At 40.9% G+C, this 24,806-nt stretch overlaps 1 protein-coding gene and 1 pseudogene across 4 annotated transcripts in view; one reads left to right on the forward strand and one right to left on the reverse strand.

The window, feature by feature from the left end:
* Positions 1-24,806, forward strand: part of ZNF157 (zinc finger protein 157) — a 54,232-nt gene that overhangs the window by 14,239 nt on the left and 15,187 nt on the right. The window lies entirely within an intron of this gene.
* Positions 10,417-22,460, reverse strand: LOC139081095 (UBX domain-containing protein 4 pseudogene; annotated as a pseudogene).

The raw sequence follows: 24,806 nt of genomic DNA on the forward strand, positions 1-24,806 counted from the left end.
TTCTTTTAACATCTTGCACAGCAGGTCTACTGGCGACAAATTCCCTCAGCTTTTGTTTGTTTGGGAAGGTCTATTTCTCCTTTACTTTTTTTTTTTGAAGATTTTATTTTTCCTTTTTCTCCCAAAGCCCCCCGGTACACAGTTGTGTATTTTTAGTTGTGGGTCCTTCTAGTTGTGGCATGTGGGACGCCGCCTCAGCGTGGCCTGACGAGTGGTGCCGTGTCTGCATGCAGGATCCGAACCTGCGAAACCCTGGGCCACCAAAGCGGAGCGCTTGAACTTAACCACTCGGCCACGGGGCTGGCCCCACTCTCCTTTACTTTTGAAGCATGATTTTGCAGGATGCACAATTCTATGTTGTTGGTTTTTTTCTTTCAAGACTTTAAATATTTTCACTCTACTCTCTTTATGCTTGTGTGGTTTCTGTTGAGAAGTTTGATGTAATTCTTACTCTCGTTCCTCTATAGGTGAGGTGTTTTTCCCTCTGGCTTCTTTCAAGATTTTGTGCTTTTATTTTTGTTGGCTTTCTGCAGTTTGCTATGCCTAGGTGTAGATTTTTTGATATTTATCCTGGTGTGGATGTACCACTATTTTTGTTAAACCATGCTCTGGTTAAGGCCCCCTTGGTTGTTTCCAGTTTTTGGCTATTATGAATAAAGCTGCTAAGACCATCTGTGTACAGTTTTTGTGTGACCATAAATTTTCATTTCTTTTGTATAAAAATGCACTTGAGTGCAATTGCTGGATTATATGCTAAGTGCTTCTTAAATTTTAAAAGGAACTGCCAAACTCTCTTTCAGAGTGGTTATACCATTTTACATTCCCACCTGCAATGTATGAACAATCTAGTTTTTTCACATACTGCCAACATTTGGCATTGTCACTCTTTTATTTTGTTCATTCAGATAGATGTAGTGATGTTTCACTGTGGTTTTCATTTGCATTTCTCTAATGGCTGGTGATGTTGAGTGTCTTTCTGTATGTCCTTTAGGTGGAATGTGTCTTCATGTCTTTCTCTCGTATTCTAATTGCAGTGTTTGTTTTTTCACTGTTGCGTTTTGATAGTACTTTATATATTCTAGTTACAAGTCTTTTGTCAGATACACGGCTTGCACATATTTTCCCCAGTCTCGTTTTCCTTTTCATCTTTTTAACGGTATTTTTCACAGAGCAAACCATTTTAATTTTGATGAAGTTCAATTTATCACTGTACTTTGGGCGTCAAGTCTAAGAGCTCTTGCCCTAGTCTTTGATCCCAAAGATCTTCTCCTATGTTTTTGTCTAAAATGCTGTCTTTTCCCTATTGGATTGCTTTTGCATCTTTGTTAAAAATCGGTTGGGTATATTTTTCTGCGTCTATTTCTGTTTGGGTTCTCTTTTCTGTTCCATTGATCTGTGGGTCTATCCCTCCATGCAGTGTCGATTACTGTAGCTATATAATACAGCTTGAAATCGGGTAGATTGATTCCTCGCACATTATTCTTTGTCAGACTTGTTTTAGCTATTTTAGTTCCATTGCTTTTCAGTATAAATTTTAGAATAATCAAAAAAACCTTCCTGGGATTTTGATAAGAATTGTATCAGCCTTGAATACCAATTTGGGGCTAATTGACATCTTTGCTATGTTCAGTCTTACAATCCATAAACATAATATGTCTTTCCATTTACTTAGATCTTTAATTTCTTTCATCAATATGTCGTAGTATTTTTTAATTGAGGTATAATTGACATATAACATTATATTAGTTTCGGATGTACAGCATAGTGATTTGATATTTGTATATATTGCAAAATGATCACCACAGTAGTCTAGTTAACATCCATCACCATACATAGTTACAGAATTTTTTCTTGTGATGAGAACTTTTAAGATTTACCCTGTTAGCAACTTTAAAATAGCAATACGGTATTATTAACTATAGTCACCATGCTGTACATTACATCCCCAGGACTTACCTATTTTATGACTGAAAGTTTGTACCTTTTGACCCCTTTCACCCGTTTCCCCCCTCACCTCTGGCAACCATCAATTTGTTCTCTGTATCTATGAGTTTGGTTTTCTTTTTAGATTCCACATATAAGTGAGATCATACAGTGTTTGTCTTTCTCTATCTGACTTATTTCACTTAGCATAATGCTCTCAAGGCCCATCCATGTTGTCGCATATGTCAAGATTTCCTTTTTTATGGCTGAATGATAATCCTCTGTGTGTGTGTGTGTTTGTGTATGTGTGTGTATGTATGGATCACATTTTCTTTATCCGTTCATCCATCGATGGACACTTAGGTTGCTTCCAGGTCTTGGCTGTTGTAAATAAAGCTGCACTGCACATAGGGGTGCGTATATCTTTTTGAGTTAGTGTTTTCTTTTTTTTCAGATAAATACCCAGAAGTGGAATTGCTGGATCATATGGTAGTTCTGTTTTTAATTTTCTCAGGAACGTCCATACTGTTGTCTTGGTGGCTGCACCAACATTCCCACCAACAGTGCACGAGGGTTCCCTTTTCTCCACATCCTCGCCAATACTTATTTCTTGTCTTTTTGACCATAGCCATTCTAACAGGTGTGAGGTGATCTCATTGTGGTTTGGATTTGCATTTCCCTGACTATTAGTGATGTTGAGCACCTTTTCATGTGCCTATTGGCCATCTGTATGTCTTCTTTGGAAAAGTGTCTATTCAGATCCTCTGCCCATTTTTTAATCAAGTTGGGTTTTTTTTTTTGCTATTGAGTTGTATGAATTCTTTATATATTTTGTATATTAACACCTTATCAGATATATGGTTTGCAAATATGTTCTCCCAATTGTTATGTTGCCTTTCATTTTGTTGATGGTTTCCTTTGCTGTGCAGAAGCTTTTGAGTTTGATGTAGTCCCGCTTGTTTATTTTTGCTTTTGTTGCCTTTGCTTTTAGAATCAGATCCGAAAAATCATCACCAAGGCCAATGTCAAGGAGCTTACCACATATGTTTTCTTCCAGGAGTTTTATGTTTTCAAGTCTTACATTCAAGTCTTTAATCCATTTTGGAGTTAATTTTTTTTAACTTTTTATTGAGATTATGATAGTTTACAACCTTGTGAAATTTCAGTTGTACATTATTGTTTGTCAGTCGTGTTGTAGGTGCACCCCTTCACCCTTTGTGCCCACCCCCACCCCCCTTTCCCCTGGAAGCCACTAATCTGTTCTCTTTGTCCACATGTTTAACTTCCACGTATGAGTGGAGTCATACAGAGATTGTCCTTCTCTATCTGGCTTATTTCACTTAACATAATTCCCTTAAGGTCCATCCATGTTGTTGTGAATGGGACGATTTTGTTCTTTTTTATGGTTGAGTAGTATTCCATTGTATATGTACACACCATATCTTCTTTATCCAATCATCAGTTGATGGGCACTCAGGTTGGTTCCACGTCTTGGCTATTGTAAATAATGCTGCGATGAACATAGGGGTGCATGGGACTTTTGGAATCGCTGATTTCAAGTTCTTTGGATAGATACCCAGTAGTGGGATGGCTGGGTCATATGGTATTTCTATTTTTAATTTTTTGATAAATCTCCATACTGTTTTCCATACTGGCTGCACCAGTTTGCATTCCCACCAGCGGTGTATGAGGGTTCCTTCTTCTCCACAACCTCCCATTTTGGAGTTAATTTTTGTGTGTGGTGTAAGATACTGGTCTGGTTTCATTTTGTGTGTATGGCTGTCCAGTTTTCCCAAGAGTGTTTATGAAGAGACTGACCTTTCCCCATTGTATATTCTTGGTTCCTTTGTCATACATTGACCATATACGCGTGGGTTTATTTCAGGGCTCTCTATTCTGTTCCATTGATCTATGTGTCTATTTTTATGCCAATACCCCATACTATTTTGATTACTATAGCTTTGTAATATAGTTTGAAATCAAAGAGCCTGATGCTTCCAGTTTTGGTCTTCTTTCTCAAGATTGCTGGTGTGTTGTAGTTTTTAACTCAGAAGTCTTTTACATGTTTTGTTAGATTTATACTTAAGTATTTAATATTTCTGAGTGATTATAAATGGTTTCATATTTTTTATTTTGGAGTCCACGTTTTCATTGCTAACATATAGAAATACAATTGGTTTTCATATGTTTATCTTGTTTTGTGTGACCCTGCTGAACTCAATTCTTAGTTTGGGGAGTTTTTTGGTAGATTCCTTGTTGTTTTCTACATAGACAATCATGTCATCTGTAAATAGGGACAGTTTTCTTTTCTTTTTCTTCTGTATGCCTTTCGTTTCCAGTTCTTGCCCTTTTGCACTGGTTAGACCTTCCGGCACTGTGTTGAATCAGAGTTGGGAGAATGGACACCCTTGTCTTGCTCTTGCTCTTGAGTCTTTCCCCTTAAGTATAACGTTAGCTGTTGTTCTGTTTCGGATGCTCTTTCTCAAGTTGAGGAAGTTCCTCTATTCGTATTTCTATTCAGTTTCCTGCAGGAATCAGTGTTGGATTTTGTCAAATGCTTTTTCTACATTGGTTGATATGATCGGATCTTTTTAATCCTGTTAATATGGTGGATTGCATGGATTGCTTTTTGAGTATTTAACCTGTCTTGCATTCCTGGAATAAGCCCCAGTTGTTCATGGTGTATAATTCTTTTGATATATTGCTGAATTATGTTTGCTAATATTTTGTCGAGCACTTTTGCCTTTATATTTATGGGTGATATTGACATGTAGTTTTCTCTTTTGTACTGTATTTTTCTACTTTTATAATCAGGGACGTATTAGTTTTATGTGGCTGCTGCAACAAATTACCGCAAACTGGGTGGCTTAAAGCAACAGAGATTTATTCTCTCGCAGTTCTGGAGGCCGGACGTCAACAATCAGTATCACTAGGCTACAATCAAGGTGTTGGCAGGGCTGTGCTCCCCCTAGAGGCTCTCAGGGAGAATCTCTTCGTTGCCTTTTTGAGCTCCTGGGGCTGGAGCTGTTCCTTAGCTCGTGGCTGCATCGCTCTATACTTCATGGCCAGCATCTTCAAGTGTCTCTCGGCTCTGTCTTTGCATCACGGCCTTCTGTGTGTGCGTCAAAGCTTCTTTTGCCTCCCCCTCATTAGGATACATGTGATTGCATTTAGGACCTGCCTGGGTAATCCAGGATACTCTCCTTATCTCCAGATCCTTAATTACATCTGCAAAGACCCTTTTGTTTTTGCCATATAAGATGATATTTATAGGTTCCAAAGATTAGGATGTGGATATCTTTTAGGGGCCCCCTTTCAGCCTATCACAGGGAAATCCTAGCTTCATAGAATGAATTAGGACGTTACCTCCTCTTCTAGTTCCTCTAAGAGATTATGTAATTGGTGTTAATTCTTTTTTAAAAGTTTGGTAAAGTTCTCTAGGGAAAACGTCTTGGCCAGAGATTTCGTTTTTTCGGTGAGTTTTAAATTATGGATTAAATTTCCTTAATAATTATAGGGCTATTCAAATTATTTCATATGGAGTGATTTGTGGTAGTTTGTATTTTTTGAGGAATTGGTCCATTTCATCTAAGTTATCAAATTTATATGTGTAGAATTGTTTATAATATTGTCTTCATTATCCTTTTGATGTCTTCAGGCTCTGTAGTGATATTCTTTTTCATTCCTGATATTGGTAATTTGTGTCTTCTCAATTTTTTCGTCAGTTTTACTGAAAGTTGATCAATTTTCTTGATGTTTTCAAAGAATCAGCGTTTTGTTTCATTGATTTTTCTCTATTGTTTTTCTGTTTTCAACTTCATTAATTCTGCTCTTTTCTATTATTTCTTTCCTTCTGCTTGCTCTGGATTTTTTATGATCCTTTTTTTAAAAAATTGAAATATAATTGACATATAGCTGTATAAATTTAAGGTGTACAACGTGTTGGTTTGATACATTTATATATTGCAATATGATGACCAGCGTAGCTTTGGCTAATACTTCTATTATGTCACATAGTTGTCATTTCTTTTTGTGGTGGGAACAATTACGATCTAGTCTCTTAGCACTTTTGAAGTTTATAATACAGTATTGTTGGCTGTAATCACTATGCTGTGCATTAGATCTCCAGGACTTACTTATCTACCAGTTCCCGGTTTGTACCCTTAAACAACATATCCCCAATGTGGTCTTTTTTTCTAGGTTTTTGAGGGTGGGACCTCAGGGTTTTCTTGTTTTTGTTCTGTTTTGTTTTTTTGTGAGGAAGATTGACCCTGAGCCAGCATCTGTTGCCAATCTGCCTCCTTTTTTTCCTCTTGCTTGAGGAAGATTGTCGCTGAGCTAACATCTGTGCCATTCTTCCTCTATTTTATGTGGGATGCCGCCACAGTGTGGCTTGACAAGCGGTGCTAGGTCTGTGCCTGGGAACCGAACCTGCAAACCTCTGCTTGTGGAAGCGGAGTGCATGAACTTAACTACTATGCCACCGGGCCAGCCCCTGGACCTTAGATTTTTGATTTGAGACTTTCCTTTCTCAAAGGTGTGCATTTAGTGCTGTATATTTTCCTCTCAGTACTGCTTTAGATGTGTTCCACAAATTGTAAATGTTGTAATTTCATTTTCATTCAGTTCGTTGTCTTTTTTATTTCCTCTGAGACTTCCTCTTTGAACTATGGATTATTTAGAAGGGTGTTGTTTAGTTTCTGAGTGTTTGGGGATTTTCCTGTTATCTTTCTGTTATTGATTTCTGGTTTGCTTCCAGCGTGGTCAGAGAAAACACCTTTATGATTTCAATTCTTATAAAATGATTGAGGTTTGTTTGTGGTGTGTTTTCCATGGACACTTGAGAGGAATGTGTGTTCTGCGTTGTTGGGTGGTGTTTTCTCTAACTGTCGCTTCGACCCTGTTGGGTCTTGTGTTGTTGAATTCTTCAGGATTCTTGCTCATTTCCTTCTTAGTTGTTCTGTGAATCGTTGAGGGAGGGGGTATTGAAGTTTCCAACTATAATTTATCGATTTCTCCTTTTGGTTTTATCATCTTTGGCTTCTGTGTTTGCGGCATGCACATTTAGGATTGCTTTGTCTTTCTTGATGGATTGACTTTTTTGTCATTATATGTCCCTCTCTGTCTCTGGTAATTTTTTTCTCTGAAGTCTACTTTATCTGATATTAACATAGCTACTTCTGCTTTCTTTTTTCCAGCTTTCTTGAGGTATAATTGACAATACTGTTGCTTTCTTTTGGTTAATGTTTGCACGGCATCTTTTTCCATACTTTTACCTTCGACCTGCCTATCTTGCTGTATTTGAAGTGACTGGGGGAAGTTCTGATTCTCCACTAGGCCTTCTCTGACACTCGCTCCAGCAGGACAGAAGAAGGATGCCTCGTTACTGCTGGTTTGGAGTGGAAGTCCAGGCTCCTCGTGGTTTCTCCACTGATAGCACTGAGAGAGAGGACTCATTACTGCCCAGAGGGAGGAAACTTAGCTCCCTGCTGGGTCTTTTCTGCTACCACCCCGGTGTTGCAGGGGGTGTAGCACCTTGTTGCAGCCGGACAAGAGTGGCTGTGTCTGCTCCCCACTTGGCTTTTGCTCATGGGATGGAGTTGGGACCCACATTTTCTTAAGTGGTGCTTGGCTGGGATAAAGTGATTCTTATTAAAAGTTTTCTGTCTTGCTAGGTTGTCCCTTTCCTGATCCTTTGACTAAAGGAAGTAGGCTTATTTGGAGCTGTTTTTGTCTGTGCCCATTGGCATTTTGGGGTTGCCAGCTTCTCCGACACCTCCTCTGGGGTATATGAGGTAAAAAGAAAACTCAAGGGAATCACTGTTGCTGTTCCTCAGGTTCCGAGGTCCCTTGCTGGCCTGCCTTCTCTCCAACTGGCAGAGGCTTCTCTTCCTTGTTTTATGTATAGTGTACAGGGTTTTAGTTGTACTTAGCAGGAGGAATAGGGAAAATTATATTTACTCTATTTTCCCAGAAGCAGAAGGCAGCCTACTTTTTCTTAGGTGAGAAAAAACTACAGAGCTTATTTCCAATTCAGATTAAAGTTACAGAATTTTTACTTCTGTGGTATTATACTTACGTATCTTTTTTGGTGGAGGAGTCATAATTACATTAACATAATTACTTTCTTGGTTGATCCTATAATATAAAAAATAATGAGAGGATAAAGTTTTAGGGGAGGAAGGCAATTCCTCTACCCTTTAAGTCCTTCTAGCTGGTCTAAGAATGAAATTGACATGAGACACAGTAACAGGAGAAAGTCAAACAAAGCTTTATAACACATATACGTGGGAGAAACCCAGGAGAGCTGAGTAACTTGCCAGAATGGCTGAATCCCGCCACCTTAAATACCATCTTTGGCTAAAGACAAAGGATGATGTTGGGGGTAGTGGTCTGGGACTTCAAAGGGGAGCAAGGCAATTCTCAGGGAAATGAAAAAGCAAATGTTTGGTAGACAGAACTTATAAGAATGGGCTTAGGGCCAACCTGGTGGTGTAGTGGTTAAGTTCACATGCTCCGCTTTGGTGGCCGGGGGTTCACAGTTTCGGGTCCCAGGCACAGACCTAGCACCACTTGTCAAGCCATGCTGTGGCGGTGGCCCACATAAAACAGAGGAAGATTGGCATAGATGTTAACTCAGGGCCAATCTTCCTTACACACACACACACACACACACACAAATAACAAAAAAAAGAGTGGGCTTAGCAAGGACTCTCCCAGTCTACCGATACCCAGAGTTGTCTATGGTGATGGTCTGTTCTGGGGACAAGCCTTCTATCTTAAATTCTTTTAGGTGGTTAGGGGGAAGGTCAAAGTTTCTTTCAGAGTCTCTTGTCCTTAAAAATAATCAAGCCAAAGAGACACATTTTGGGGTGGCCAATTCTGATCTCCCACAAAGTAAAACTGATAAGAATGGTTGCCTTTTCTAAAAAACAGAAAAAGAAGAAGCAGCATTGAGGATGTTACATAAATATTTTTCCATGTCTAGAAATGATTTTCTATATAATTGTAATGGTTACATAGCATTCTATCCTTTGAACATTTGTGTGTTTTTTTTTTTTTTTTGAGGAAGATTAGCCCTGAGCTAACTACTGCCAATCCTCCTCTTTTTGCTGAGGAAGACTGGCCCTGAGCTAACATCCATGCCCATCTTCCTCTACTTTATATGTGGGACACCTACCGCAGTGTGGCTTGCCAAGTGGTGCCACGTCCGCACCCGGGATCCGAACTGCTGAACCCCGGGGCGCCGAGAAGCAGAACGTGCAAACTTAACTGCTGTGCCACTGGGCCGGCCTCCTCCTTTGAACATTTGTAATGGCAGTAGGTTTTCATTATAATCGACAATTTGGTGGTGAAATTCCTCAATTTCTCTCTTTATGCACAACCATGATTATGAGATATTTTTCTAGAAATTGAATTTTTGTGTCACAGGAGAGGGATCACTAAATTGTAAGGAATTCAGCGAAGACAGTGAAAAATCTTCCCCTTCATCCTCTACATGGTACTATTATTTGGAGGCTGATGATTTGGGGCCGTGCATGGCAACTTTTTCCTTGTTGTTTAGTACTCAACCCCTCCCCAACTCTTCCTTCCAGATCTTCCAAAGAAGAGTTGGAAATGCTCACATCCCCAGTCAGTTTGTATTTGTTCATTTATCTACTTGTTGCTTTTGTTTTCATGTGATTTCTAGGAAGCTTCTAAGTAAAAATAGATAAATATTAGAATAAAAGGAAGTAAAAAGAAGAAAATACCAATACAAGTCTTAGAATGTAGGCATGCTGGTCAACAATCCTACACAGCTAAAAACTTTGAAGCCTAGATTTATCTCGCATATTCTGGGAAGACATAGCAGAGTAAGAAGTGCAATCAGATACGTGAATTACGATGCCGCCAGGGAGAAATCAGTCTTTCCGCTCTAGTAAAGACTTCCTGGTACTTGAGGGTCAAGAAACCTTTTGATAGATCTTCATGTGGATGATGGAAACAGTGTCTTCAATTATATCCTTGTCATAAATGCCATCACAGGTCTCCTGGGGCTATTTTTCTTTTGAAAAGATTTTTCATTCAGTGTTTGAGTAGGATTAAAAACTACAAGATTTTGCTTGCAGTTGATGAGTGATTAGAGAAAGCCTAAACATAAGTTATTATCTGATTGGTTAATTAAAATGCATCTGACCGAGGCATGTTACTCAGTGATGTACCAGTTACTTGGTGTGGGCTTAAGAGTTTTAGAGCAAAATACCTCTGAACAAAACGTGCCCTGAGAGAGTGGAGGGATAGGGGCAGGGGGTACCTGAAGTTCTGCATAAGCAAACTGATGGAAGGTAGATTCTCTAGGCTTCTAGCAGTTGGTTACCATATGTAGGGACTTCGCAACCAGTTAATTTTACTCTTGACTTTTCTGACTTAGACAGTTTAACTCACTCACCAAGCAGGAGTAAAGAGACACTTTAAATATAGACTAGTTGGAAAACATAAAGCGGTCCTACTTCTCCAGTAGAATTTTAGTTGAATTAAATCGTAAGAGAAACAATGATTATTGCGCACATTGTACTAGTCTCGCTACATCTGTTGAATAGAATTTGCATTCCAAGTGTTTTCATCTTCACCATCATCTTGAGTCCTTAATCTATCTCCCTTCCCTTTTGAAGTCTTCCCCATGCTTTTCAGGCACTCTTTTCTGGTTGGTTCTCTTTTTTTCTGAGTTGCTAGGTGGTGCGCAATTCGAGTGTTTTGGTGATGATGTGATCAAAGCAGTCCGTACAGGAGGAGCATTACTAAATAAGAAATTGCTAACCAATATCCAGATGACAGGGCTTGGTAAAGCACTGTCCCCAGCAGTGCCCAGTTGTCTCCACTGGAGGAGTACTACGGATGTAGTTGGTCTTTCTGTGCGGTAAACTGTGCCATAAAGTGCATGCTTTTTCTGGAGGTGTGTCCGGAGGGAACTGATTTATAAAGGAAGAACCAGCAGGAAGACAGAATTGGATTATTGCAGTAGTGTTTCTTCCTCTTGCATGAGATTCCCTCTTGAATTCCACTTCGGCCTGTTTTCAGCACAGCGATAGCTTTGGCAGCTTCTGCTTTTGCCTTTGTCATGTAAAGACAGCACTCCCTGCGTGGTCCAATGCAAATCTGCTGTTTGCTGTGGCGTTGAGCTGCCCTATCTTCTTTCTGTTTCTTTGCTCTTACATTCTGTTTGTTGACTCTTCTTGTTTTCTTTTAATATCCAACATTTCTTTTCTAGTTTTCCTCCTCAATTTCCTTCTTAATCTTTGTTCTTTGACTTTTCTTTCCTTTCTTCAAATGTTTTGGTTAGTTTTTTCACTGTGACAGTGAGCTTCTGGGTAGGTCTCCGATTTGAACATGGACTAGGCTCCTGAGAGGGAGTGACATGGCTTGAACTTTCTTGTCCTCTTTAAGTGTATGACTTTGTATCAGGAGAGGTGGGTGGTGTATCACAAAATCTGGAATGAGAGTTTTCAGAAGTGTTATTGGGTTCAAATGAGGGATGAAACAGAGACTAAACTTTCTAATTGGCTCCTTTGCAACTGATGTTTCAACTGTTAGTGAGTGCATCTTTGGTATTGATTTTAACAGCAACAGAACTGTTTGAGGATGCTGCTGTCACTTTCTCATCTTCCCAACTTGCAGCCATGTGTAGACTGCTCATCATCACCCGCCACGAACACCATGAAGACCATGCTGCTCCTCTTGGCCAATGTGATGGTGACCTGAATGGTGCCCTGGAACCACAGCATCACTCCCTTCTCTTCTGTCTGTTATAAGGACACTTGTCATTGGATTTAGGGTCCACCCAGGTAATCCAGGATGATCTCAACTCAGGATCCTTAACTACATCTGCAAAGATCCTTGTCCCAAATAAGGTAACATTCACAGAGTCTGGGTGTTAGCATGTGGGCCTATTTTTGGGGGGCCACCATTTAGCCCAGTACAGTCCATCCTCTCGTCCCAAAATTCACATGCATCCCATATGCAAAATACATTCACCACATCCCAGCATCCCCGAAAGTCTTAACCCATTATAGCGCCAACTCTAAGTCCAAAATCTCATCAAGTATCATCAGCTCAAAAAGTCCCAGGTCTTATTATTTAAATCACCTAAATCAGGTATGAGTAGGGTGAGACTCTGGGTATAATTCATCCTGGGGCACACTTCCTCTCAATCTGTGCATCTGTGAAACTAGAAAACAAGTTATCTGCTTCTAAGATACAATGGTGGGATAGGCATAAGATAGACATCCCCATTCCAAAAGGGAGAAATTGAAAGGAATAAAGGGTCACTGGTCCCAAGTGAGTTTGAGATCCAGCAGCGCAATTCCATTAGGTTTCAAGGTGTGGAGATAATCCTCTGTGGCTCGATGTTCTGCCCTTTGGGCCTGTGGTAGCTGCATCTTCTGGGCCTGTGGCAACAATTTCAGCCCCTGCACTGCCTACAGAGGCTCCATTGGCCTCTGCCTCTGGGTCCACACCTCCACTCTCTGACTGCACCTGAGACTCTGCCCTTGAAGTCATTCTTCCTTATTCTTGCAGGGTAGCACATATTTATAGCTAGGTAGTTCATCAGCCCATTTCCTACCTGTAAAATTTTGGAAGTCTGACAGCCTTCTTTCATTTTGCCCTGTATCTGTCCCTTCCAGGTTAAGCTGGCAGTGTTTTTACGCATGTAACATTCTCAAAAGCCTTGTGTCTCTCCTCTGTATGTCTCCACTAAACAAGAGGGACCTCACAGATCTCTACTGGATAATCCCATCTCTATTCCTGGATTCTGCTGAGATAGTTCAATGGATCTATGAGTCACATACCTAATCTGTTCAGGAAAACATGGATAGGCAGAGAATATACCAAACCATCAAGTGTTGGTTATTTTTTGCTTAATAGTTTCTTATTCCGTATATTTCTTTTGTCTCACCTTTTACTATAAGCAGCAAGACAAAACCAGGCCACACCTTCAATGCAGTTGTCCCTCCAGATCTGCGGTTTCGCTTTCTGTGCTTTCAGTTATCCGCAGTCCACCACAATCCAAAAATATTAAATGGAAAACTCCAGAAATAAACAACTCATAAGTTTTAAATTGTGCACTCTTCTGAGTAGCATGATGAACTCTCACGCCTTCCCACCTGGGACGTTAACCATCCCATTGTCCAGAGTGTCCACGCTGTATGTGCTACTCACCTGTTAGTTACTTAATAGCCGTCTTGGTTATCACATCGACTGTCACAGAATCGCAGTGCTTGTGTTCAGGTAACCCTTATTTTACTTAATAATGGGTCTTAAAGTGTAAGAGTAGTGATACTGGCAATCAAATATGCCAGAGAAGCTATAAAGTGCTTCCTTTAAGTGAAAAAGTGTGTTTTCAACTTAATAAGGAACCGAAAGAAATCGTACACTGAGGTTGCTAACATCTATAGTAACTCTTAATACAGTCTATTGTTCTATTTTGTTATTAGTTATTGTTGTTAATCTCTCACTGTGCCTAATTTATAAATTAAACTTTATGATAAATCTATATGTGTAGGAACAAACATAGTATCGATAGGGTCTGGGACTATCCACGGTTTCAGGCATCCACGGGGGTCTTGGAATGTATCCCCCGTGGTTAAGGAGGGACCACTCTACTCTGCTGGAAAATCTCTCAGCTAAATATCCAAATTCATTCCTTACAAGCGCTACTTTCCGTACAATTGTAAACACAATTCTACCAAGTTTTCTGCCACTATATAACAAGGAGAGTCTTTCCTCCAGTTTCCAATGACATGTTCCTCATTTTCATCTGAAACCTCACCATAAGCACCTTTACTGTTTATGTTTCTGTTAACATTCTGTTCATGGTGATATGCATAGTCTCTAAGGTGATAATCTTCCTCGTCTGTCTTCCTTACATCCTTCTGAGCCCTCTCCGGCGGTGCCTTTAACGTCTATATTTCTTCCACTAGTCTCTTCAAGATCATGTAGGCTTTTTCTATCACATGCCTTCAAATTCTGCCAGCCTCTACACATTATCCCAGGCCAAAGCCACTTCCACATTTTTAGGTATTTGTTGCAGCAGTACCCCACTTCCCAGTAACAAAAATTTGTGTTAGTTTCCTAGGTCTGCCATACTAATGACCATAAACTTGGCTTATAACAACAAAAATTTATCCTCTCACAGTTGTGGAGACTAGAAGTCTGAAATCAAGGTGTTGGCAAAGCCATGCCCCCTCTAGGCTCCAGGGGAGACTCCTTCGTTGCTTCTTCCAGCTTTTCGTGGTTCCAGGCATTTCTTGGCTTGCGGCTACCTCACTACAATCTCTGCCTCTGTTTTTACGTGACCCTCTCCTTTGTATTTGTTTTCTCCTCGTCTGTGTCTTATAAGGACACTTGTCATTGGATTAAAGGCCCGACTGGATCCTCTGTATCATCAGGGTTCTACCAGAGAAATAGAGCCAGGAGAGGCTAGATTTGTGTATCTACATTAAGAGATTTAGTGCAAGGAATTGGATTGATCTTGCGAGCTGGCTAGGCAGGGCCAAAATCCATGGGGTAGGCGGTCAGCAAGGGCAGGCTGGAAACCCCGGCAGGAGCCAATGCTGCCATCCACAGGCGGGATTTCTTCCTCCTCAGGGAAACCCCAGTTTGGCTCTTAAGGCCTTTCAACTGATTGGACGAGACCCACTCAGATTATCGAGGATAATCTCCTTTACTAAAGTCAACTAATGGTAGATGGTAATCACATCCACAGAATACCTTCACAGCGACATCTCCATTAGTGTTTGATCGAGTAAGTGGGGACTATAGCTAGCCCACTTGGTGTATAAAACTGACCATCACAGTCCATCCTTGTCAACTTGACACCCACACACATCTCCTTAAACCATACTTAATCTCCAAATAAAGACAATGACAAGGTCGTACTTCTGCCCAACATGGTACAAGTATTATGTGTACCGCTGAAAACAGGCGAACTCTTTCCTGAGAGGAGGGTGCGAAGCCACTGAGTGATGCTCCCTTTGCTCCTTGATAGACTGCAACTTAAATACTGTAAAGCTAACTGTTATTAGTAGATTTTATGTTAGATATAAGAGGATAAGAGAGGGAACAAAACAAAAATATTTCTTGTACACACACACACACGTACACCCATAACAAAATAAGGAAGAAATGCTCGTAAAAATGTTAGCCCTCATTTCTGTAACTGGCGACGTGGTCGTAGCCTGTGTTTATAAGTACTTTCTATTCCCCATTCTATATTCCCTTTGCCCTCAGGAAGCGCCTTAGCTGGTCATGGTTCTTTACCGAGTGAGGTGACCCAAACCTTAATTCCTGCAGTCTGGGCTATTAATAGGTGTTTTTTTTTAATTTTTATTTTTTAAAATTTTTTTTGAGGAAGATTAACCCTGAGCTAACATCTGCCACCAATCCTCCTCTTTTTGCTGAGGAAGACTGGCCCTGAGCTAACATCTGTGCCCGTCTTCCTCTACTTTATATGTGGGACGCCTGCCACAACATGGCTTGCCGAGCGGTGCCATGTCCACACCTGGGATCTGAACCAGCAAACCTGGATCCACCAAGCAGAACGTGTGAACTTAACCACTGTGCCACTGGGCCGGCCCCTATTAATAGTTTTGCCTGAATTATGTTATTGTAGTTTTCCATTGACTTTAATCACAAAGCATGATAGTATGCCTTAAGGGACCTTCTGTATTCCAGGCATATACTTCCTTACCTCTATTATGTAGCAGCAACCCAATTTCCCCTTGGTAGTCAGCATCCATCACCCCAGCCAACACTGTAACTGCCTTCCTTGCCTGTTGGTTCAGAGGCCTGAGGAGCCTAAAGTGGCTGCATAGCAGTCTTAGGTTCCAGTTCAGTGGAATCACTGTCGTGTCTCCTGGTGGAAGCGTTTCTCCCTTTGGAACTCTACACCAGCAGAGCATAACAGCACAGGGATGGGAAGGAAAATTCTTGCTAGTTGATCATTAGGGGTAATAGTGAATGGTGCCATTCCCATTTCCAGCCCTTGAGTTCTAGACCCGTGACTCCTGTCTATGAGAGAAATAGCACCATATATTAGATGCTGATTCAGAGGCTGTACAGCCTCCTGGAGGACATTGCCCCAGCCCTGCAAGGTGTTACCACCTGGCTGGCACTGAAACTGAGTCTTCGAAAGGCCCTTCCACCGTTCTCTCAAGCCAGCTGCTTCAGGCTGGAGCGGAACATGGTAAGACAAGTGAATTCCCTGAGCACGGACCCATTGCTGCACTTCACTGGCTGTGCAGTGAGTTCCTGGATCAGAAGCAATGCCCTGTGGACGCCACGATGGTGGATAAGGCATTCTGTAAGGCTACAGACAGCAGTTTGGGCAGAAGCATTGCATGCGGAAAGGCAGGTTCATATCCAGAGTAACTGTCTATTCCAGTAAGAACAATGTGCTGCCCCTTCCGTGAGGACAGCAGTCCAGTGTAATCAACCTGCCACCAGATAGCTGGCTGATCACCCCGGGGAATGGTGCCACATTAGGGACTCAGTGTCTGCTACTGGCAAATTGGGCACTCTGCTGTGGCTGTAGCCAGGTCAGCCTTGGTGAGTGGACGTCCATGTTGCTGAGCCCGTGCATAACCTCCATCCCTGTCACCATGGTCATTTTGTTCATGAGCCTACTAGGCTCCCTGTGCTAGCTGCAACACTTGTACAAGCTGCAGATACTTCCAAAATCGTGTCTGAGTGTGGATCATAAGGGCCCAAAGGCATCAAGAGAGCTACGACTTTTTGCAATTCAGACATAATTTACTTTTTTTCAGGCCCTTATTCAAATACAGCCTTCTTTGGGGTAGTTTTATGTAGAGGAGCTAGCAATATTTGCAGATGTGGAACATGCATTCCACAAAATCCACGTGACCTGAGCCGGTGCTCGGTTTCTTGCTTAGTAGCAGGGGTAGGGAACAGCAATTCGTTTCTTGTTGTCCCTGGAATGCCATGGCTGACTGCTGCCCAGGGTATTCCTAAGAATTTCACCATTTGAGTAGGCCCTTAGAGTTTTGTTGGATTTATCAACTAGCCTCTGTTGATCGTGTGTGTCACTGTTGCATTTAAGTCAGTCCTAGTTTGCTGTTCCATTTCTGATATTATCATGATTTCATCCCTGTAGTGTATTATTATGCTTGAAACTTGCATCAAGTCCAAATCCTTTCTCACCAAATTATGACAGTTGAATTATGACAGCTGGTGAATTCAAATAACGCTGTGGCAGGACAGTAAATGGAAATTAGGATCCTTCCCATGTGAAAGCAAACTGCGGTTGCCTCTTTTCCTATATTGAGGTAGAGAAAAAAACATTTGTAGGGTCAGTCACTGAGAACCAGTCTCCTTTAGCTTCCTGTATTTTTCCACCGTTGAAACCGTATCGGGAAATACCGATGTTATCAGCAATTCTAATTTATTTAAGCCATGATGGTCTGCTGGTGTTCCCCTGAGCCATCCACCTTTTTCATGAGCCATACAGGGGTAGCTAAGAGAATTTATTGGACCAGCACTCCAGCTTCTAACGTGTCATTAATTAAAGTGGTGATGTCTTTCTGTCCACTACCTATTCTATGCTGCTTCAAAATAGCAACTTGTATGGGCTCTGGCAGTTCTAAAGATTCTCATTTATCATGGGCAATTAATACTGGCCAAAGGGTGAACTTACATTCCTTCTCTTCTACAATATTAGATAGGAGAAGTGTTCCTAGTCAGACAGAATACCCATCTCAGGAATACATCTAGATGAAGAAGATACAGCCATGTCATATAAAGTCCATTCAGACATTCCCATTTTCTTCCAAACTTTCACCTTAATTCCATCAACTGTCGCGCCCCTCCCTATGTCCTCCTAATCAAACGGTGGCCCCTGTTAGGCCTTCACTGACAGATTTTGGAATCACAGTGCATTATTTTTTTGTTTAAAAGAGTCCCAGAGGGGCTGGCCCCGTGGCCAAGTGGTTAAGTTCTTTCGCTCCGCAGCAGGCGGCCCAGTATTTCGTTGGTTCGAATCCTGGGCATGGACATGGCACTGCTCATCAAACCACGCTGAGGCGGCATCCCACATGCCACAACTAGAAGGACCCACAACGAAGAATATACAACTATGTACTGGGGGGCTTTGGGGAGAAAAAGGAAAAAAATAAAATCTTTAAAAAAAAAAAACAAAAAAACAAAGAGTCCCAGAAAAGTTCCTTCTCTGCCTCCTTGCCATTTTACCCACACATGTGCATATGGCCCTGGGTGCCCAGCTGGATGTTGAGCCTGGCTGGGGACCAAGATAAACCATGAGTCTATACTGATAATAAATGACTGAACGAGGGGGAAGAGAAAGCTCTTCCTTAAGGTTTAATGCCAATTAATAATGTGGAAAGAATGATAGAGTTAGAAAAATAACCATTTTTGCAACTGTTGTAGTAATAATTGAGTCAAGCAAAAATCATTGATGGATGCCAAAGCTATTAGATGAAAGTTTGATGAGGAACAAAATATTTACATAGTCTCAAGATGTGTCCCCGCAGATAACTCCTTAATTACATAGGGAAAATTGGTTACTTTACAATGGAGAAACCTAACAGACACTAAATGATCATTTAGTCAAGGTAAAATGTAAAAATTTTAATTGGAAACTTCCTCATAATCTCACCTTCTGGAGATAATCAGTCTTAACAGTCCAGTAAATATCCTTCAGGAACTCTGAAGTTTTTTTGGATATGACTATCCACTTGTTCCAGAGCCATTTGTTGAGAAGAATATCCTTTCTCCACTCAATATCCTTGACACCTTTGTCAGGCATTAATTAACCATATATTAGTGGGTCTATTTCTAAGCTCTATTTTGTCTCATCTATATCTTTACAAAAATACAGCACTGTGTTGTGAACCGTAGCTTTATAAGTCTTGAAATGAGATAATGTAAGTCCTCAAACTTTTTTCTTCTTTTTCAAAGTCGCTTTGTCTATTCTACGTCCTTTTTATTTCCGTATGAATTTTAGAATCAGCTTGTTAATTTCTACTTCTTAAGTTTCTTTATTGATTGTGATCAGCGTTGTTTGTAATATTCCTATTTTAAGGAACCTACTGAGATTGTTTTCTTTGTGCCTCAGTATGTGATCAGTTTTTGAGAATGTTCCACGTGTGCTTGAGAAAAAGTATGTTCTGTGTGATCTGTATGGTAGTTGTTTTTGTCCACTTAATCTGTCTCATTCTGTGAGTGGAATGTTACAAGTCTCCCGTTGGAGAGTGTTCCTGTTTCTTCCTACATTCCTGTAGTTCTTGGTTTATAGAGGCTTTGCTGTGTTACTTTGTGCATAGGCTTTATTGTTATGGCTTCATTGTGGACAGGGCTTTCAACGTTACAAAGTATCCTACTTTGTCTCATATAATTGCTTTCGAAATTCTTCTTTGTCTGGTATCAGGATTTCAATCTCTGCTTTTATATTGTTTTCATTCGCTAAATCGTTGTCCATCTCTTTAATTTTAGCCTTTTGAAAGACTGTTAAGCATATCTCTTGTATAGAGCATTGTGTTGGGTTTTGCTTTATGAGGCAAAGTGAAAACCTTTTTCTTTTAATAGGTGGGTAAACCTATTCACGTTTATTCGTATTACTGTTTGTTAATGTAAATAATATAAATATGTTTGGTCTCAATTCTCTCATATTTTACCTTATGTTGTAATTACTCTGTGTATTTGTTATATTTACTATCTTTCCCTATTGAGTGTTTCTTCTGAATTTTTGTTGGTAATTAGGAAGACATATTTTTATGCTCGTGGTTGCCTTTGTGTTAATACTTTTTATAGTACCTTTAGTCAACTCTTTTTTCTTTCTTTCTTTTTATTTACTATTTATTTATAAAAATTGTATATATTTAAGGTGTACAACATGATGATTTGATATACATATACATAGTGAAATGATTACTACAGTCAAGCTTATTAACATATCATCTCCTCACATCATAGTTACTATTTTTTTGTGTGATCAGTGTACCTGAAATCTATTCTCTTAGCATATTTCCCTTGTTCAATACAGTATTATTAAGTATAGTCATCATGCCTGTACATTAGATGTCTAAACTTATTCATTCTACGTGACTGTAATTTTGTACTCTGACCAATATGTCCCCATTTCCCCCATACTCCTGGTAACCACCATTCTACTCTCTGCTTTTATGAGTTCGACTTTTTTTTCTTAGATCCCACGTATAAATGAGATCAGAGTGTCTTTCTCTGACTTATTTCACTTAGCATAATGTCTTCCAGGTTCATCTGCGTCGTCGCAAATGGCAGGATTTCCTTCTTTCTCATGACTGAGCAAGTATTCCATTGTATGTATATATCACATCTTTTTCCCATTCATCTGTTGACAGACACTGAGGCTGTTTCCATATTGTGACTGTTGTGAATATAGTGAACGCGGGAGTGCAGATAGCTCTTCAGGGTGGGGATTTCATTTCCTTTGGATAGATACCTGGAAGCGGAATTGCTGGATCATGTGGTAGTTGTATTTTTAATTTTTTGAGGAACCTCCATACTGTTTTTATTAATCTTTTACCATCTACCTTGTCTCTCACCGCTTACTTATCCAGCAGTCAGTGATCTTATTCAGCTTTCCCCTTTTTCTCTTTTCCTCCAATTTTTCAGTTGTAGTTTTTCTACTTTTTTCAAAACACCTAATGTTTGTACATTATCCTTCAACCCGTGACCCCAGCCTTGTTTTAGTCTTAGCTTTACAATTAAATATATGAAACGCTCACTGTCAGTCCTTTTGCCAAAATTTTCCCATTCGCTGTTTTCGATTGGCTGAAGCTCATCATTTAGTGGAATGCTGTCCAGTAGAACTTCCTGCAATGATGGGAATGTTCTGTGTCTTTGCTGTCCAGAACTGTAACTAGCCACATGGGGATGTTGAGCGCTGGAAATGTGCCGAGAGTGCCTGAGGAACTGATTTTCTATTTTATTCCATTTTAATTAATCAAAATTTAAATTTAAATAGCCATATGTGGCTAGTGGCTACCATATTGGTTAGTGCAGCTCTATTAAATTCTTTAGGAAGAACACAAGTGTTCTGGCACATTCAAAACTGTTTTTCTAATGGCCTTGATACTTGAAGGATATCTTGGCCGGATATAACTTCCTTTGTTTGTACTTTCTTGAAAATATTATTCTACTATTGCTTTGTTTTGTATGTTTTTGAGAAATTGATGCCAATCTAATTCTCTTTTTACATTTTTTATCTTAAAATTTTACTTATTTTTTATTATTTTACTGAGGTCACAGGAGTTTATAACATTTTGTAAATTTCAGGTGTACATTGTTATATTTCAGCTTCCGTATAGAGTGCATCATATTCACCACCAAAAGTCTGGTTTTTATCCATCACCATATACACATGCCCTTTTACCCCTTTTGCCCTCTCCCCACCCCTTTCCCCTCTGGTGACCACCAATCTGTTCTCTGTATCTATGTGTTTGTTTATCTTTCACCTATGAGTCAAATCATACAGTATTTGCCTTTCTTGGTCTGACTTATTTTGCTTAGCATAATACCCTCAAGGTCCATCTATGTTGTTGCAAATGGCGCAATTTTGTCTTTTTTCTGGCTGAGTAGTATTCCATTGCATATATAAACCACATCTTCTTTATGTATTCATCCATTGATGGCCACTTGGGTTGCTTCCAAGTCTTGGCTGTTCTGAATAATGCTGTTATGAACATAGGGGTGCATATATCTTTTCAAATTAGTGTTTTCATAATCTTTAGATAAATACCCAGAAGTGGAATAGCTGGATCATATGGTGTTTCTGTTTTTAATTTTTTGAGAAATCTCTGTACTGTTTTCCATAGGCCAATCTAATTCTCTTGCCTTGTAAGTTATTTCATCTTCTTGCCTGGAGGCCCTGAGGATTTTTTCCCCTTGTCTTTAAATTCTAGTAGTTTTATTAGGATATATCTCAGTTGATTATTCCAGGTCAATTTTTCTTGGTACCCAGTGGGTGGCCCTTTGATTGTTTTGAGGTTTCTTTTGTGATCCAGGATATGGTCTAGCTTACTGAATATTCCATGTGTACTTGAAGAAACTGTTAATCTCTCTATTTTTGAGTGGAATGTCCTGCGCAGTCAGTTGGTTGATTGGTGGTGTTCAGTTTCTCTATTTCTCGCTGATTTTATTACTAAAAGAGGTGTTGAAAGCCAGCAGCCATAATTGCTGATTTGCCCGTTTCTATTTTCAGCTCTTCCCGTTTTGCTTCATGTATGTCGAAGCTACATTATTAGGGCAGTCTCCCTCACACTCCTGCTCCAGGGCTCCCCGTCCTGGTCCTCTGGCTGGACAGTTGGGGCTTTAGTTTCTCCACTCTGGCACTCACTCTCTGCAACTAGGTTTGCCCTCAGGGCCAAGTGGTAGGAGGTTAGAAAAGAGGCGCAATGGCGATTCTTCTCACACTCTTCGGACCACTGTGCCCCTGGCCAAAGAAAATGGCTCCTCTTCTGTAGGGTTTGAGGCGCCTGCTGCTTCATGGTTGCGGTTTTGGCACTGGGGCACTTTGGGGCAGGACTGTATGAGGAAAAAAAAAAGATTGCTCCCATTTTCTCTGTCCCATAGGGGCCCTCCTTCAGTCTGCATGTCACATTGGTGTCCCTGCTGACTCTGTGCTTGGCGCTTCTCCCAAGCTCTGTGTTCTCTCTTAGCCGTCCAGTTTATTCTGGGGATTTGAGCTAGTATTGAAGTGCTGTTGCCTCCCAGCTTGGTCTAGCCTAGCCTTCTCTCCTGAGCTCCACAATCATATCCACCTGCCAACTGGGTGTCTCTGTCAGAATGTGCCATAAACACTCCAGCTCAGGTCCAAGATCTGTCTCAGTTTCCCCTTCTGCCAACCCATTGTGTCTCCTGTTTTGCTAATTTCAACATATGGCACCAGCCTCTATCAGCTGCTCATGCCATTATCCTGGAGTAATATTCTCTCCCTTTCTTCCACTTGACGGTACTTCTGTATAATTTATAAATATAAATGTATTGTGGAAAGGTCAGAAAATATTCTGGTTGTGTAAGAAGTCAAGTATTCTGGAGACTGATGATCTATAGAAAAAAGAAGATGAAGATCGCTCCCCTGTCTGGCCCCTAAATGTCTCTATAGCCCTTTATGTCATCACAGTCCGAAGCACTATTTTCTTGTCATACTTTGCTGAAATGTAGTTCCGTAAATCACCGTGTGTGTTTCATGTCTTCCTGCCTTTCCTTATGCTGTTGCCCCATATTCAAGGGAAATGATGTTCTCGTTTAAGGCTTCAAAGCTCTACCTCCTCAGGTGAAGTTCAGTCTGATAACACAAAGTGGAATCTTGTTCCCTCCCTTGGGAAAGCCCATTGCACCCTGTGCCTTTGTCCAGCGTAGCTCCTGTGACCCCTCACTGCAGGCATGTGTTCCTGTACAAGTCTCCGGAGTGGGGTAGGAGCTCCTTAGGAGCAGACACTCCATCGGATTCCTTTTCGTTTCCCCGGCAATGGGGACAGGTCCAGGCATATAGCGTTAACTCAGTAGTCAGTAGTCTTTTCTTCATGACTTGATAAGTTAACGCAGTAGCAGGGCTATTCTGAGTTTCCCCCCCACAAAATATAATATCAAGCAAGACACGGAGTCAAGTGTCTGGGGTAGCTTTTTCTAGTCACCTCTTAGTGATGCTCTCTTGAGAGAGTATACAGAGTTCATTGACCCCCCCCACCTTCCAAGGACACTGGGCCTGGGCCCCACACAAAGGAATGCGTCTGGGCTCAGGGCCAAAGATGGCCACTTCGGCCTTGACTCTAAGGCACAAGTTACAAAAAATATATCCTGTGCCATGTTCCTTGTCTGGGCTGGCCACCCTGACGGGCACCTGACAGGACTTTAAAAACACCCCATCTGTGGAAACAAAAAAAATTAAAACACCCCATCCGTGGGAACAAGAAGAAATAATTCAAAATATCCAAATGTCTAAAACCCTAAGTCGGAACCCAGAAAAACCTTAGGATGAAAGAGAGTCACAGGCATAGAATAATTGGAAGCCTCACTGAGGAAAGGACGCTTTGCCTCAGACCTAGACAATCGGCATTCCCACCCGCCATACAAGCTATTGGGACTTCCCCGGCTGATTGTGGTGTGGATGTTGTAAGCACCGATTTGTTGTTCCCCTTTATCCCTGCTCCTTGTTCTGTTTCCCTTTATCAATAAACTTTGATTTCTTTTTTTTTTAAAGATTTTTTTATTTTTTCCTTTTTCTCCCCAGAGCCCCCCGTACATAGTTGTATATTCTTCGTTGTGGGTCCCTCTAGTTGTGGCATGTGGGACGCTGCCTCAGCGTGGTCTGATGAGCAGTGCCATGTCCGCGCCCAGGATCCGAACCAACGAAACACTGGGCTGCCTGCAGCGGAGTGCGCGAACTTAACCACTCGGCCACGGGCCAGCCCCAATAAACTTTGATTTCTTAAACAACCGAGTAGCCTTGGCGGTACCTGTCATTCCTTGCCCTTTGCCGCTGTGGGCAACAATTTTGGCGCTGTGAGCAGGATCCGCATTTATGGGCTTCTTGTTTAAGAAATCAAAGACCACTGAAGCTCCTATTGAGGTCCCGGGATGGCAGCACCCTCAGTTTTCTGCATTGGCCCAGGAATGGAGTCGTAGATCAGGCTTGTATGAGGCATGGAATAATAAGCTCCCTATGTGGGAGCCTATTCATGTGGTGAATGCATTGCAGACAGTAAAAGGAAAAGATGATGTTGCCTTCTTGGCTAGAAGAGGATGGTGTTTGTTACATGCTTACCGTAGGGCCATAGAAGACGGGGATCGCATACTAAAGGAGAGGTGTTGTTAGAGAGGGAACTGTCTGA

This window comes from Equus przewalskii, chromosome X (assembly GCF_037783145.1).
Source record: "Equus przewalskii isolate Varuska chromosome X, EquPr2, whole genome shotgun sequence".
NCBI lineage: Eukaryota > Metazoa > Chordata > Mammalia > Perissodactyla > Equidae > Equus > Equus przewalskii.